A 13,645-nucleotide genomic window follows, 5' to 3' on the forward strand; every position below is an offset into this window, starting at 1 on the left:
TTCTATCGGCGTTTCATTCGTAATTTCGGTCAAGTTGCTGCCCCTCTCACAGCTCTTACTTCTGTCAAGACGTGTTTTAAGTGGTCCGGTTCCGCCCAGGGAGCTTTTGATCTTCTAAAAGAACGTTTTACGTCCGCTCCTATCCTCGTTACTCCTGACGTCACTAGACAATTCATTGTCGAGGTTGGCGCTTCAGAGGTAGGCGTGGGAGCCATTCTATCCCAGCGCTTCCAGTCTGACGATAAGGTTCATCCTTGCGCTTATTTTTCTCATCGCCTGTCGCCATCTGAGCGCAACTATGATGTGGGTAACCGTGAACTGCTCGCCATCCGCTTAGCCCTAGGCGAATGGCGACAGTGGTTGGAGGGGGCGACCGTTCCTTTTGTCGTTTGGACAGACCATAAGAACCTTGAGTACATCCGTTCTGCCAAACGACTTAATGCCCGTCAAGCTCGTTGGGCGTTGTTTTTCGCTCGTTTCGAGTTTGTGATTTCTTACCGTCCGGGTAGCAAGAACACCAAGCCTGATGCCTTATCCCGTCTGTTTAGTTCTTCTGTGGCTTCTACTGATCCCGAGGGGATTCTTCCTTATGGGCGTGTTGTCGGGTTAACAGTCTGGGGAATTGAAAGACAGGTTAAGCAAGCACTCACGCACACTGCGTCGCCGCGCGCTTGTCCTAGTAACCTCCTTTTCGTTCCTGTTTCCACTCGTCTGGCTGTTCTTCAGTGGGCTCACTCTGCCAAGTTAGCGGGTCATCCCGGTGTTCGAGGCACTCTTGCGTCTATTCGCCAGCGCTTTTGGTGGCCGACTCAGGAGCGTGACACGCGCCGTTTCGTGGCTGCCTGTTCGGACTGCGCGCAGACTAAGTCGGGTAACTCTCCTCCTGCCGGTCGTCTCAGACCGCTCCCCATTCCTTCTCGACCATGGTCTCACATTGCCTTAGACTTCATTACCGGTCTGCCTTTGTCTGCGGGGAAGACTGTGATTCTGACGGTTGTCGATAGGTTCTCTAAGGCGGCACATTTCATTCCCCTCGCTAAACTTCCTTCCGCTAAGGAGACGGCACAAATCATTATTGAGAATGTATTCAGAATTCATGGCCTCCCGTTAGACGCCGTTTCAGACAGAGGTCCGCAATTCACGTCACAGTTTTGGAGGGAGTTCTGTCGTTTGATTGGTGCGTCCGTCAGTCTCTCTTCCGGGTTTCATCCCCAGTCTAACGGTCAAGCAGAGAGGGCCAATCAGACGATTGGTCGCATACTACGCAGCCTTTCTTTTAGGAACCCTGCGTCTTGGGCAGAACAGCTCCCCTGGGCAGAATACGCTCACAATTCGCTTCCTTCGTCTGCTACCGGGTTATCTCCGTTTCAGAGTAGTCTGGGTTACCAGCCTCCTCTGTTCTCATCCCAGCTTGCCGAGTCCAGCGTTCCCTCCGCTCAAGCGTTTGTCCAACGTTGTGAGCGCACCTGGAGGAGGGTGAGGTCTGCACTTTGCCGTTACAGGGCACAGACGGTGAGAGCCGCCAATAAACGCAGGATTAAGAGTCCAAGGTATTGTTGCGGCCAGAGAGTGTGGCTTTCCACTCGCAACCTTCCTCTTACGACAGCTTCTCGTAAGTTGACTCCGCGGTTCATTGGTCCGTTCCGTGTCTCCCAGGTCGTCAATCCTGTCGCTGTGCGACTGCTTCTTCCGCGACATCTTCGTCGCGTCCATCCTGTCTTCCATGTCTCCTGTGTTAAGCCCTTTCTTCGCACCCCCGTTCGTCTTCCCTCCCCCCTCCCGTCCTTGTCGAGAGCGCACCTATTTACAAGGTACATAAAATTATGGACATGCGTTCTCGGGGACGGGGTCACCAATACCTAGTGGATTGGGAGGGTTACGGTCCTGAGGAGAGGAGTTGGGTTCCGTCTCGGGACGTGCTGGACCGTTCGCTCATCGATGATTTCCTCCGTTGCCGCCAGGATTCCTCCTCGAGTGCGCCAGGAGGCGCTCGGTGAGTGGGGGGTACTGTCATGTTTGTCATTTATTGTCATGTCTTGTCCCTGTGCTCCCCATGCTATTCGTTTCCCTCTGCTGGTCTTGTTTGGTTCTATCCCTCTCTCTCCCCCTCCCTCTCTCTCACTCTCTCGCTCTCTCTTCTCTCTGTCGTTCCGTTCCTGCTCCCAGCTGTTCCTATTCCCCTAATCATCATTTAGTCTTCCCACACCTGTTCCCGATCCTTTCCCCTGATTAGACTCCCTATTTATTCCTTTGTGATCCGTTCCTGTTCCATCGGTTCCTTGTTTTGTATTCCATGCTGTGATTGCGTTTCGCCCTGTCCTGTCGTGTTTTTTTGCCGTGATTGTGTATCACCCTGTCCTGTCGTGTTTTGTGCCTTCTTCAGACGCTGCGTGTGAGCAGGTGTCTCAGTCGACTATGGCCTGCGCCTACCCGAAGCGACCTGCAGTCTGTGGCCGCTTCTCCAGTTGTTTTCCCCTCTACAAATCTAGAGGATTTCAGTTATTCCGTTTTGAACATTAATAAACTCTGTTTCTGTTAAGTCGCGTTTGGGTCCTCTTTCACCTGCATGACACCGTGGCTTAGTGACGGGTAGATTCATCAGAAGCTTTTTATTTGCACTCATCCTCAACGAAAAATGTATGACAATAAAATGTTTTAATTTTGGACGTTTTTTGTTTGTTTTTTTACTCATCTTATATCTTACCCTCTTCCTTTTTTCCTTGTTTGCACTTTTTACTTTGAAAACTTTTAACACACCCAAAGATCTTTATTTAAACTGGACTAAAAATCAGTTTCTAACATCAGATCAACTGACATTAAAAGGTCTATAAAATCTATTAAACGAGATAACTGAAGCAGTTAAACACACATCTGGATTAAGCTGGCGGGTGATAAGGAGCGCGGTTAGGCGGGTTATGCTTCGGAGGACGTATCAATCAGGAAAAGTTTGAGTCGCATCAAATGCAATGGACTTCAATGGCATCAATCTCAACCAACAACCCCCATCAATAGTCCTTCCCAGTATTTAAACAGTAACAAGCTTCAAAATGGCAAGCCTATCATCCATGTTTTTTTATGGACATGACACCTAAGCTATGTGTGTAAATGAGATTAGTGAGATATACTGTAATTGCATTTCGCAACATCTTAAACTTGATTGCTGACATTGCAAAACATTTTGGGACTGTATCAACAGTGGATTAATGAATATATATACATTTGTCCTTTTTGCAAATTGGCAGAAATAGTGTATTTGCCTGGGTCTCTTTAGGTCTGTAGGGACCTGGAAGGTTGACTGTGCCAAGGTCCTCCTTTACATATCCCAGAATTCACGTAGAATGGATCATTCTCCTCATTGGCTCTTCCCGTTGTATTTTTTGGCCACACATTCCTGCCTACCCCAAGAGAAAATGGTTCAAGACCATAGTTCAGGGAAAACTCATACTGTGATGTCGCATATTTGTTCAAATAGCGGATTCCCACTGAGACTTCAGGTTATCTTGTCTAAAGCCCTGCCTCTGTGAGGGAAAGTCACAACACCTTTGTGTAAAGGGTTCTACCTGGAACCAAAAAGGGTTCTTCACAGGGTACTCCTATGGGGAGAGCCAAATAATCATTTTAGTTTTTTTCTAAGAGTGTGGGGGGAGAAGAGAGGGAATACCGAGAGACGGAAGGGCGAGGTGGATGGATGGGTGGGAGCACTGGGTCCTCCACACATTCCCTTCCATCTCTACCTCCTGTCTTCCATCTCTACCTCCTGTCTTCCATCTCTACCTCCCACTCCACTACTTCTGACCACCCCCACTCAGGTGTAAAATTCACATCAATTCTGGAGATATCTTTCTCAATGATGGCGTAGTCAAGTCTTTGAGGCAAAGAAATAGCTGTCTACTTACTCAAAAGAGCTTTTAGTCGCCCCTGTTTTTGTTTCTGCTAGGAGATCATCTGCCTTGTTGAGTGTGTGGAGAGATGGGGTTATGTGGGGTGTGTGGAGAGGTGGAGAGATGGTAAATTAGGAAATACCAGTAACACCACCAGATCCTGGGTTCTCCACCTCTAACGGGAATAATAATTAACTCATCGTATCCTGATCCTCACACAATTAGCCCAAATTAGCTTGATTACTTTTCTGCTGTTCTGTACGTCAAACACATGTACATCATTTCCCGGTAAATCCCCTCTAAACGAGGAAGATCTGGTGGAGGAATTATCCCATAGATTATAGAATGCCGTCATTAGTGACGATGTCATGCCCTGGTGATGAAGATTCCATTCGCAGGTTCATCAGGAGTATATTGTTCTTTCATGCCAAAATCTGGGAATAACAAAAATGATATACACTAAAAACATGTCGACTAGACAAAAACCTAAACCCCACTTGAATGAAATGTATGTTTCTTTTGTGTCCTTTTTCCTTTTGTTCCACATGATGTTTCGTTGGAACCTTAGGATCGCTCCATGACCATCTTCTCTCTCCCCCATCATGTATATTTTGCTTCGTTCCATTGTAAAGTTGTCATACAGAGAGCTGAACACAGAGCAACACAGGCTGCAGGTAAAGAGACCTTATTTCTAAACGCTGTCCCTGTTGTAATAATGGCTTCAGTATGGTTTCTAAACCAATAGGTATAGGTCAAGTATGTAAGGCCCAAGCATGATCCAAGGTCTTGCATATCTCACCGAGAGAGAGCAATGAAAGCTATACCTTTACGGACTGGAGTGACTGAAACGCAATGAAGCAAAATCTTGTAAGACAGATTGGAGCAACTGCAAGTTAATGAAACCTATAGCTTTAAGAGTGTATCAAAACAATGAAGCACATACGGTAGCTTTAGAAACTGCCAATTTGGTGCAACAAATGAGCTGTCTGAGAGTTAGCGGTAGTTTCACAGCCTCCAAAGTGTGTGGGCTTTATTCCTCCAAACACACCGACACGCAGCACTTCACTGGAAATGTAGTTCATTAGGCGTGCAGCTTAGTTTGAGAAGCCAGGGAGCTAGAGAGAGGGGGGGGGAGAAAGATTGAAAGAGAGAGAGAACAGAGAGAAATAGAGAGGCGTATACCCTGCAGCATGAAAACAATCGTAACAATTTCCTGAACATTCTTCCTCTAGTTGGCTATGTTTTGGACCAGAGCTTGCATTAATTCATGCTCTAAGGTGTCAGATTTCCCTCTGGCTGTCACACATGCTCCTCTACAGCAAGGAAACACCTGTAAAGTTACATCTCAAGCATCTGGCGACCTCCCCCTCTTCTCCGAGAGAGCCAACAACTCAAGTTCATGCTAATACTTTTAGTCGCCCTTGATTGACTACTGTAATAGCGTGTGTGTAGGTGGCAGGGAAGTCCGGCGCAGGAAAATCGAAACTTGGTACAAATGGAGTCGTTTAATAGACTTAACAAAACTCCAAAACTACATTTACAAGATAAATAAAAGTGAGTACAAGAACCCGTCGCGCACCAATACATAATACACGAACATACAAACAAACAATCTCCGACAAGGACATGACGGGAAACAGAGGGTTAAATACACAACATGTAATTGATGGGATTGGAACCAGGTGTGAAGGAAGACAAGACAAAACCAATGGAAAATGAAAAATGGATCAGTGTTGGCTAGAAGATCGGTGACTCGACCGCCGAACACCGCCCGAACAAGGAGAGGGACCAACTTCGGCGGAAGTCGTGACAACTACATTACATTTTTCCACATTCCTAACCCCACAAATCTTTCCAGCCATACAACATTGTGCATACTCACAACCTTTTTTGATTATTTTGGGATATTATTTGGATTAATAATCTAGTGGCCAAATAAGAGAGAAATCCCCTGGGACTGGACAGATACCCAAAGGGTAGTTCTGGTTCCCTCACTGACAGCCACATGGCAGACACACGTCAGTTCATACTGTAGAAGCCCAAAATAAACCTTACATAAAAGAAAAAAAGAGCAGGCAGGATGTGATGTGACCCTTTCCTTCCCTGCAGCAGTTCCCATGTTGGTCCATCTGCCAGCTAAATGAATACTGTACCAGTGAGCCTCTCAGAATAGCGAAGGCCTATTGTAGTCACAATGTCATGCTGCTGTATAGATCTGCTCAGCTAGTATCAGGGAGTTGAAGGTGCAAAATAAATAGTTGGATGATCATAAATAGATACTGTAAATAAATATATAAACAAAATATCCCTTCCAGATTTAGATAATTTATTAAACGTCTCGTTTTCTTAATTTTAAATTATGCCCCCTGTCATGTAGTCCACGTGGGAATTCGTGTTTGTACGTCAGTGTGTGTGTTTCTGTGGGTGTTTGGATCTAATTTTCTCTATTTCGTCTCGCTATCTTGGTGTTCCTCAGGGCGTTGCAAGGTTTAAAGGTTTAAGGAAGACCACTAACTGACTTAATGTTGTTTCTTGTCTTTTTCTTACTTTCCTTCTTCTGCTCCAGGCTGTAACAGAAGTAACCATGGGACTGTGTCTTTGCGTGGTGAAGCTTGTCCCCAGCTCCTTCAGCTTGCTTCTGCTCCATCACTTGCGCACCCCCCTGTCCCCTCTTCTCAACCCTCCCCGTTCCCCGCAAACCCCTCCACCCACAGCTCAATCAGCTTTCCCCATCCTCTTGCTTCAGCCTCACTTGCCCACCTCCTCTCTCAGCCTCCTACTACCCCCCCCCCCTCGGCCTTACACCTTTCCCAACCCCTAAGCCTCTGCTTCGACCCCCTCTGCCTTGGCCCTCACCCCAAACACACACTCTCTCTAGCCATCACCTGATGGGAACCTGTGGGTTTACGACCCCTGACCCTTGACCTTACACTGCCAGGGGGGTTGAGAAGAGAAGACAGACAGACTACATACAGTCTACAGAACAGATCAACAGAGAGGCCTTTTTCCGCTCTACAGTATGCCTAAAACTTTTTCCCAAAACGACTTCTATAATCTTCAGAGTCCATTGTTGATTCATTCCATACAGGTACATCTAATTTTCACATCCATCTCATTTGCACATTTGTCTTTTGCAACAGTGTTCATTAATCTGTAAACACAACACCTCCATATTCACAGTTTTCCAGCTTTGTGGCTAATTCTTAAAAGTGACATATTGCATCCCATTCACTTACCTCCAGATACTTTACCTCATCCTCATCACATTCAAGATCCACTAAGACAGAGTTTTTATTTATTTAAATATGGACATGTTCATAAAATTGACTCCATTTCAGCATATAGCTATTTACCCTGTCCAACTCCTTCAACAGCTTGGAAGTACTTTGGTGAAAACAAGCCAATAACTCATACCATAACTGATTTTTATGTTCCAGTATAATAACCATGAATATAGTCTTATGGATGAGTTCATTCAGTCCTTACACTTTCCATGAAATTTGAATAAATAACATTAAACTATGTTTTCTTCTTCCCCCATCACGCTTGTCTAAAACCCTGCTGTTTGTTTTTGACAGAATGAGCAACTTCTCTTCTCCCCTTCACTGCAGTGTGCCAACATCCACCAGTAGTGCTGAGCGATTAGTGCTTTTTGAGGTGGATTCTGTTTCGGTTCGATTATGAAAAAATAAGGTTTTCGATTTAGATTTTTTTTGGGGGGGACATTAATGACATTATATACAGTATGCTGTAACAACACAGAATAAAACAATGAATAGAAGTTCTATGATGGTAGTGACTGCCCATTACTGCTTACTACAATAATTTATTCACATTACTTTACTTTAATAAAATATTTCAGCTGGAATTAAATTGTTGTGTAAATAACACTTGTTTTATTTGATGACTTTATTATTTAATTCCAAGTCATCTCATCTCTATAAAGCTGCTGCCCATGCTGTCTGACAAAAACACAATTTTAGTGTTAGCTACTGAGCTGTCATTGAGAGGTACATACGTATTCATAAATACGCTACATCCAGAAGAGTCACCCACTCTTTTTTTCCCCCAGTTATCTGCTTCAGGAATTGTTCATCTCTTACTGGATGGTTTGGTCAAAATAATTATTGAATGGAGCAAGATTTTTGAAGGGGACCTTTGTGTGAGATTTGGTTTTAATTCACTTTTCTTTTTGGCTTGTTTGTTGTTGTTCTGTGGCAAAGGAGCACAGAGAGAATGTGATCTTAAGCAGGTTGTTGTTGAAAAGCAAAGACCCAACATACAAACTAAACTTTTAACGAAAGTGACTCCACGTAACCAACTCTATTACATGGTCTACTAACTTAGGAATCTGCAAACTCTTTAAGAAAGTGATAGAATTGTCTGAATGACAATTGGCTGAACTGACAAAATTAAGAGGTTTCCATTGAATGAATTAGATAATTATGCACAAACTAAACCGTTACTAGATCAGGGCTTGGATGTGTCCCCATAAGAGCATTAAAACAGCTTATTGATATTCCCCACCAGTGAAATTGTTGTTTTAAACATACCTCTAGTCTAGTTGATGGGACTTTTTCAAGTTAGTCATTCCTGTAGGGTTTGGAGAGCTAATGAGAGAATGCAGGTGGTGAGAAAGAGCTAATTGGGCAGAATTATGTGTTTGTTTGTTTAATGTGGGTGTATGTTGTGAGTAGGCAATTGTGTGTGTGGGCACATGTGTGGGTGCATGCGTGTGTGTGTGGTGTGTGACAGTGTGCGTGTGTATGCACTCATGTTTGCATGTGTGTTTGTTTCTGTGTGATTATGTGTGTGTTAATATGTAAGTGTGTGGGTAATGTGTGTGTTTGTGATCAGTACTCCCCCCCCACGCATCTACACTCTTAGAAAAAGGGTTCTTCAGCTGTCGCCATTGGAGAACCCTTTTGAGTTCAATGTAGAACCCTCTGTATAAAGGTGGGTTCTACCTGCAACCAAAAATGGTTATTCAAAGGGTTCTCCTATGGGGACAGCCAAAGAACCCTTTAAGGTTTCTAGAGAGCACCTTTTTTTCTATGAGTGTAGCGTGTCTGATTAAACATACAGATATGAAGTAAATGAATTTGCCGCTACAGCAGACAAAATGCTTAATCCACTCTCTCATTTTCATATACCATATCCCAAATGCTTTATGACTTCACGGCATACTTTTTTTCTCATCCACCTAACCAAATATTGTTTTTTTCTCCCTTGTGGGTTATTGATACAAAGACATCATGTCTGTGTTCCAAATGGCATACTATTCCCTATCTAGTGCATAACTTTTGACCAGTGCACAATATAGGGAATAGGATGCCATTTGGGACATAGCCCAATAATCAATTAATTGATGTGGAGTATTTGGATTTGGACTCCAAATAGCGTTGGCGGATGGTGTTTGTGATGCTGTAGTTCTGCCTACTGAAGTATAAATCATTCACAGCTCATGTGATTTACAAATAATTCAGATTAGAGCATATTTGACTAAATAGCCTAGCAAGTGTTGAAGGGAGAGTGATCTGATAATTAGCACCCTTATTTTTGATTCACTAATTGAGTTGGAAATTAAATATTAATTCTCCCTGTACTCTAATTGGCAACTGCACTTTAAACAGCATTGACAACATGCTCCGCTCCTCCACCACTTCCTCCTACTCCTTAAATTTGATTAAATTCTATGAGGGAGCAACAAAAAGGAATTCATTCATGAGTCATCTTTGTCTGTCCCTGCCTGCTCTGCTGTTTTTAATGCAGACACTCCCATGCCCTTTTGGCAAATGCAACTTAAACATATTAATGCTTAATAGTACATAAAAACATGGAATAGGTCTAATATTTTCTATTTGTATCAGACATATACCGAATAGACTGTGAATATTGGGAAATTGTGACCTTGAATGACTTCCACATCAAATTGGTTCTACAGCAAGAGTTTGTCTTGTATCTTTAAATACATATCGGCATAGATTATGGCCAGTTTCTTTCACTATTAGTCCCCACCACGTTTCACCTATACATGACTGGGTTTTCTGACACATGATATGTATGGAGGTTATGTTTTGATTCCATGTGCTGTTCTATAGTTCTGAAGTTTCATGACTGTGTTCTGAGAGGCAAATGTGGGCAGTGGACAAACCAAATGCCTTTCGGTCCTATTGCTCTTAAATTTGCCCCTGAGCCTCCCTTATGCACTGCTGCAACCAAGGCCTGGTGAGAGCAAGAGCAGCAGGACTTAAAGACAGAGATCAGCTCATGATCGTGTGAGAGAGGAGAGGAGAGAGAGCTCTACAGAACTCTATAGCCACCCGCACAATTCATTCCATCATACAGACCTTAAAGCCTGACAACCTCTCCGCTGACATGAGTCCAGCCACATGCCACCGACCTTCTGGCAAAGCAGCTTTTAGTGGGGAAAATGCTAAATAAATCCACCCAATCTGCCAGAGAGAGATATGTTTATAATGCTAATAATGGAATGCCCCCCCCCCCCAAAAAAGAAAAAAAATCCAAATAGGAAAAAAGACAAGGCCTTATTTTGTATGTTGCATGGAGGCCTAACAGTAAAACATACTTGATGCATAGGCTACATGCTGACTGCAGCCTGCTTTGAACCACTTCCACACCTACTTAGTCCCATAATGTAATCATCCAGGCCTGTAAGAACACTCAGCAACAACCTGATTATAACTGAAACAACTTCAGAGCAGTAGAATCTTAGGATTTAAAAAATAAGTAAAAGGTTCTTCAGCTGTCCTTGAAAATACTACTTTTGATTGTAGATAGCACCTTTTATTCTCATTCTCAGTGAACTGAAGAACATCATTCTACAGTACCCATTTCTTAGTCTGACTGTTAAAGTACAATGTACAATGGGTACAATGATGCAGAAGGGATTAGTACTACAGTCCGGTACAGTACAGTTGAGTCAAGGAGGAAGTTTCTGGTCTAGGTAGGTAGCTCTTACTGTACAGTATCTTCACAAAACCTTGTCCACCTGAGAATGTACTCTACATTGTAGCACATGTAAACCATATGATTGAGTTCTTTGAATAGCATTCTTTGCCTATACATTTTTTCTATGACATTTTACAACAACAAAAAATGTTTGTCAATTTATTTTATAGGTTTGAGTGTCTGAAAATCTTCTCCACCTTATATACTGATATTTTGTGGTTATTTCGAATGTTTTATCCAGAGCAAATACCTCTGTGAACTCCATGAAATGTATGTTGCTTTCCTTACAGTGGCTTGTGAAAGTATTCACCCCCTTGGCATTTTTTCTATTTTATTGCCTTATAACCTGGAATTAAAATGGATTTTTTGGGGGGGTGTTTGTATCATTTGATTTACACAAAAAAAAATGTGAGCGTGCATAACTATACACTATTCAATCTTTAACTCATACCACAGATTCTCAACTGGGTTGAGGTCTGGCCTTGGACTAGGCCATTCCGAGACATTTAAATGTTTCCCCTTAAACCACTCGAGTGTTGCTTTAGCAGTATGCTTAGGGTCATTGTCCTGCTGGAAGGTAAACTTCCATCCCAGTCTCAAATCTCTGGAAGACTGAAACAGGTTTCCCTCAAGAATGTCCCTGTATTTAGGGCCATCCATCATTCCTTCAATTCTGAACAGTTTCTCAGTCCCTGCCGCTGAAAAACTGTGGGGGTGGTGTTCTCGGGGTGATGAGAGGTGTTGGGTTTGCGCCAGACATGTAATTTTCCTTGATGGCCAAATGTTTTTGTCTCATCTGACCAGAGTATCTTCTTCAATATGTTTGGGGAGTCTCCCACATGCCTTTTGGTGAACACCAAATGTGTTTGCTTATTTCTTTCTTTAAGCAATGGCTTTTTTCTGGCCACTCTTCCGTAAAGACCAGCTCTATGGAGTGTACGGTTTAAAGTGGTCCTATGGTAGATACTCCAATCTCCGCTGTGAAGCGTTGCAGCTCCTCCAGGGTTATCTTTGGTCTCTTTGTTGCCTCTCTGATTAATGGCCTCCTTTCCTTGTCGGTGAATTTTGGTGGGCGGCCCACTCTTGGCAGGCTTGTTGTGGTGCCACATTCTTTCCAGTTTTTAATAATGGATTTAATGGTGCTCCGTGGGATGTTCAAAGTTTCTGATATTTTTTTATAACCCAACCCTGATCTGTACTTGTGTCAAGCATTTCGCTACAATCGCATTAACATCTGCTAACCATGTGTATGTGACAAATACAATTTGATTTGATTTGATTTACTTCTCCACAACTTTGTCCCTGACCTGTTTGGAGAGCTCCTTAGTCTTCATGGTGCCACTTGCTTGGTGGTGTCATGTTTTGTCATTGATTATCATGCCTTGTCCCTGTTCTTCTCCTTCTATTCGTTTCCCTCTGCTGGTCTTATTAGGTTCTTTCCCTCTTTCTATCCCTCTCTCTCCCCCTCCCTCTCTCACTCTCCCGCTCTCTCTTCTCTCTATCGTTCCGTTCCTGCTCCCAGCTGTTCCTATTCCCCTAATCAATCATTTAGTCTTCCCACACCTGTTCCCGATCCTTTTCCCTGATTAGAGTCCCTATTTCTCTCCTTGTTATTCGTTTCTGCCCTGTCGGTTCCTTGTCTAGAATTCACCGTGCTGTGTTTGTGTATCGCCCTGTCGTGTCGTGTTTTCCTCAGATGCTGCGTGGTGAGCAGGTGTCTGAGTCTGTTTGGTTCAAGTGCCTTCCCGAGGCAACCTGCTGTTCACCTGCTGTTCAAGATCGAGTCTCCAGTTTGTCCTCGTCTTTTCGAGTGAAAGTTGTGTTTTTTTGATTGTATTTACTTTACTGGATTAAAGACTCTGTTTTCGCCAAGTCGCTTTTAGGTCCTCTTTCACCTGCATGACAGAAGGAACCGACCAAGGAATGGATCCAGCGACTTCAGACGCTCGTTACACTGCCGTCGAGATCCAAGGAGCCATGCTCGGCAGACACGAGCAGGAATTGTCTGCTGCTCGCCATGCCGTGGAGAACCTGGCCGCTCAGGTTTCCGACCTCTCTGGACAGTTCCAGAGTCTTCGTCTCGTGCCACCTGTTACTTCCTGGCCTGCCGAGCCTCCAGAACCTAGGGTTAATAACCCACCTTGCTACTCCGGGCAGCCCACTGAGTGCCGCTCCTTTCTCACGCAGTGTGAGATTGTGTTCTCTCTCCAACCCAACACATACTCTAGAGAGAGAGCTCGGGTTGCTTACGTCATTTCACTCCTTACTGGCCGGGCTCGAGAATGGGGCACAGCTATCTGGGAGGCAAGGGCTGATTGCTCTAACAAGTACCAGAACTTTAAAGAGGAGATGATTCGGGTTTTTGACCGTTCAGTTTTTGGTAGGGAGGCTTCTAGGGTCCTGGCTTCCCTATGCCAAGGTGAACGGTCCATAACGGATTATTCTATTGAGTTTCGCACTCTTGCTGCCTCTAGTGAGTGGAACGAGCCGGCGCTGCTCGCTCGTTTTCTGGAGGGACTCCACGCAGTGGTTAAGGATGAGATTCTCTCCCGGGAGGTTCCTTCAGATGTGGACTCTTTGATTGCTCTCGCCATCCGCATAGAACGACGGGTAGATCTTCGTCACCGGGCTCGTGGAAGAGAGCTCGCATCAACGGTGTTTCCCTGCTCCGCATCGCAACCATCTCCCTCCTCTGGCTCAGAGACTGAGCCCATGCAGCTGGGAGGGATTCGCATCTCGACTAAGGAGAGGGAACGGAGGATCACCAACCGCCTGTGCCTCTATTGCGGAGT

This window comes from Oncorhynchus gorbuscha, linkage group LG04, assembly GCF_021184085.1.
Source record: "Oncorhynchus gorbuscha isolate QuinsamMale2020 ecotype Even-year linkage group LG04, OgorEven_v1.0, whole genome shotgun sequence".
In the NCBI taxonomy this organism is placed as follows: domain Eukaryota; kingdom Metazoa; phylum Chordata; class Actinopteri; order Salmoniformes; family Salmonidae; genus Oncorhynchus; species Oncorhynchus gorbuscha.